This window comes from Myotis davidii, unplaced genomic scaffold, assembly GCF_000327345.1.
Source record: "Myotis davidii unplaced genomic scaffold, ASM32734v1 scaffold170, whole genome shotgun sequence".
Lineage (NCBI taxonomy): Eukaryota > Metazoa > Chordata > Mammalia > Chiroptera > Vespertilionidae > Myotis > Myotis davidii.
In genome coordinates this window covers 1,186,521-1,190,565 of record NW_006282528.1, presented here as the reverse complement: position 1 = coordinate 1,190,565, position 4,045 = coordinate 1,186,521, and positions in this window count along the sequence as shown.

Sequence of the window (4,045 nt, the reverse complement as noted above, 5' to 3'; positions counted from 1 at the left end):
TTTCTGTGGCTGAGTGTTTTCAGTGTGAACATGTGTCATTTTGCAGTGTGTGGTCTCAGAGTGGGGTTTGTACACTGTTCCTCTCCTTGGCCCTGCCTGGCTCCAGTGAGGGCCCGCTTCCGCTGACCGGCGTGAACGCGGGCTCACAGACACTGACTGAGAATTGAGGTACATGTAGCTCAGTGAGGAAATAAAAATATCCATCGTGTTCTTGACTTGTAGTTTTGAAATGATTTCAAGGTGTAGGAAAGTTGTAAGAATAGTGTGAAGAAGCCAGGAATCGTCATCGAGGTTCGCCAGTAGCTGATTTAATGTCTGACCACATTAGCTCTGGCATTTTCTCTCATCACACACGTTTCTGAACTGTGTGAGCCTAAGGTGCAAACATCATTCCCCTCCCCCGACTCAGTACATGGCATGGGTATTTCCTAAGATAAGGACAGTCACTCCTCTAAATGCTATACAATTACCCAAATCTGGAAAGTAATAATGGTACACTTTTAAAATGTATTCAAACGTTGCTTTTTCAATTATGTCCTTTTATAGCAAAGTTTTGTTGCTGTTTCAGAGGCCAGTCCATTGCATTTAGTGTTTGCACCCGTCTCCTGTAGCCTGGGTCAGTTTCTCGACCTTTCCTCGTCTCTCAGGGAGGGAGGTGTTTGACGTTTGGAAGACAGTCATTCTGCGACTGCCCCCCTCAGGTGGGATCTGTTCCCTTCCTCACGATTAAAGTCACTGGATTTGGGCAGGAAGACAACAGAAGCACTCCATCCTGCTGCTTCCCGTCGGGGGGGCGTGCGACATGTCCCATTATGGTTGACAGCAGGTTGGACACGTGGTTTAGATCAGCATCGCCAACCTTTCGGACCTCATGGGCCACCAGTGGTTCGCGGACCCCCGGTTGGCAACCGCTGGTTTAGATGGTGTCTGCCTGGTTGTCTGCTGTCAATCTACTCTTGCCTTTTGGTAATAAGTAATTTGTGGGGAGATCATTGGAGACTGTAAGTGACTTGTTCCTCATTAAACTTGAATCCCCGCCTTCAGCATCCATTGGTAATTCTTGCTTAAGTTATTAGTATGATGGTGCAAAACTGATTTTTTAAGTTTTTTTTGGATAATTTTGAGGCAGTTGATATCCCCTTTTGCATGTGGCCTCCAAGTTGATTGTAGACTCCAGGTGATGCTGTTGCTCTTAGAGACTGTGGGGAGGAGAAACAGATCGGGCAGAAGGAGGCGGCCACACCCTGACTTTCCTCCCAGTTCTGCTTTGAGGGCTCATTGTCATAGCCAGTGGCGGATTCTCCGTGAAGGCCTCGTGCCTCTGCATGGCGCTTGCTAACTCCGGTTCCAGAAGTTGTCATCGCTTCCACAGTCCGGGTTTATTGTTGTGATACTCCCTGCACACTCTAGAAGGTGAACGTCCACTGTTTTATTTTTATTTTTTTATTCTGGACCAAGAGTCTTGATTTAGATGTTTGGAGGCACCTTTATGAGTCTCCACCATGTCTTTTTTTTCTGTTTCTGTCTTTCACCTGTTTACTCCTGGTTCCTTAGCTTGCAGCTGGTGTTGATGAAAAGACTGTGCTGTAGCTGCAGTGTGCATCTCTGCCTCTCCCCCACCCACCCCCAGATGTTGCTGTTTTCCTCTGCAACAGTTCTTGTTTGTCCTCAGACCTCATGACTTGGCTTCGTCCTGTCTTCCTTGCTGGTTGAGTGAAGTACAGTTAGAGCTCTCACCTCTCACTTCTCCCTTTCCTCGTCGGCTTATGTCTCCATCAGACCATTAGGGTGCTTGTCTGCCTTTGCGTCTCAGCCTGTGGTGAGGTGAGGTGGATGCAGCCTGGAGGGGCCTGGTGGGGGAAGGAGGTGTGCTCCTAAGCAGTCACCCTGCAGGACGTGTGGAATGGAAGGGACCCATTGGGGTTGCAGAGCAGGGGACACTAGGAAGGGGCTGCATCTGGAAGGGTGGTGGGTCCCTGTAACCTCTGCTTTTATACCTCCTCCTCCCTGCTCTTCAGAGCAGTGCAGCACCTTCCGTGCCTCCTCCACCACTGAATGAAGATTTGGCCCAGCCGGCGGACACGCCTTTGGTCTGTTGTGCAGCTCGCATGCCAGTCCGACTCTCTTCAAAGCCCACATTTCTGATTCTGTTGGTGCCTTTTTATTTTTTTTATTTATTTATTTATTTTTTAAATATATTTTATTGAGTTTTTACAGAGAGGGAAGGAGAGAGATAGAGAGCCAGAAACATCGATGAGAGAGAAACATCGACCAGCTGCCTCCTGCACACTCCCCACTGGGGATGTGCCCGCAACCAAGGTACATGCCCTTGACCGGAATCGAACCTGGGACCTCTCAGTCCGCAGGCCGACGCCCTATCCACTGAGCCAAACCGGTTTCAGCTGTTGGTGCCTTTTTAGATGAGTCAACTAACTGATATTTTCGCCAATCTCATACACAGATGTTTAGAAGCCTCACCAGATCTGGGTAGAATTTTCTCATAACCCTTTAGTCATAAGAGAGTCAAATCCTTCCCTGGTCTCCCTGTCACTCACTCTGTGTCCTCTTCCCTCTCCGAGGAGGTTGAAACATCAGGCGAAGGCAGGGGACTGAATTGTGCATGAAGGAGAGCCGTCAGCAAGACAGGTGGCTGGGATGGCCACCTGATTCCTGCTCTCCCTATCAGTTTCATGAGCTTTGGCATTTCATTTACTCGCTGCCATAGTAACAGGCCTCCTGCCAATCTTTCTGTTCCCATCTCCTTGTATTCATCTGTATGCGCATCTGGAGGGGGTGGGGAGGGTAGGAATGGAAATCTCCGAGGAACAGATTGTGGGTTTTGGAATGTCTTCCCGAGGAGGCAGCACGGACATCTTGGGTCTGCCGCTGCCTGCTCTGGAAGTGGTATCGGCAAGCAGTCACCTGTTGGGGTTGTCATTTCACTTTCACATTCGGGGGGGCGGGGGGGGGCGCTCTTCGTTCTGTGAGCAAAGGGGAGCTTTAAGACCTTAAATTAGAGCCGGCGGAGATTGTTGCTGAAAATCCTTTATACTCATTACCTTTGGGGTGATGCAAAGCCAAGCACCTTCCTTCCGGGATGTGGTTCTCACCTTTGTGTGCACTGGGCGCTTGAAACAATCCTGTTTCCCAAGAGTTTTTAAATCCAGGCCAACTGCGTAGGAATCTCCGAGGGTGAGACGCAGACGCCTGGTTTTTGCAGCTTCGATGATTCGGTGTGGGCCGGAGGAAGGCCTTGGCGATGCCCCCTTTGTCCTCGGACTTGCCAAGTCATGAGAGGAACTGGCCCCCAGATGTGACCGAAAACGACCTCCAATGACATTCCTAAGCTGGAGCCCTCGGACACAGGTGGATTAAGTATGATTGCCCTCCACAGAGGGCTGGTAATCTAGACGCATAGTAAGTGGCCGCTGGTGGCTTCATACAAACGCAGTCAGGACTTCCTTCCTGCTCGGGGCTAGTTCTGGAAGTCTCTTTGCTGCTAGCCTTTGGTGTAGTGCAGGCGTCACTGTCGGAGCTCGTGGGGCCGTGGCCCTTGGGTGCCCCTGCGCTGGAGGGCGGCAACCCGCTCGTGCTCTTCAGGCGTCGCCTGTGTCTGCTGTCTTTGGCCTGCACCCTCAGCCGGCGGGTACCTCGGCCATGGCGTTGATCTGCGCTGACTCACAGCCATGGGCTCCTGCCCCTCAGGACTCTCTCCTCCCATTCTGCTCTGGGCTCCTGATTTCCATCACTGCCCTCGAAGAGCACATTTTAAGGTCAGGTGTCCGAGGCCTCCAGACGCTCAGTCCTGGCCACGTGGCCTCTGAATGAGCAAGTCCCTCTCACGTCCTCCTCGCCCTGTCCCGCTGGCCTGCCTGACTCCAGGGCAGGAGCGTCCAGCCCTGACTCACAGACGCCCGTTTCCCCAATTCCCGAGATACGGGGCCACCGCGGGACAGCTTCTGATGCCAGAAGCTCGGCCGTGAGGCTCAGTGGGCGCAGCCAGCGAGGGGGTGCGCCGTGCCGAGCGGAGATCCGGGCCCTAACA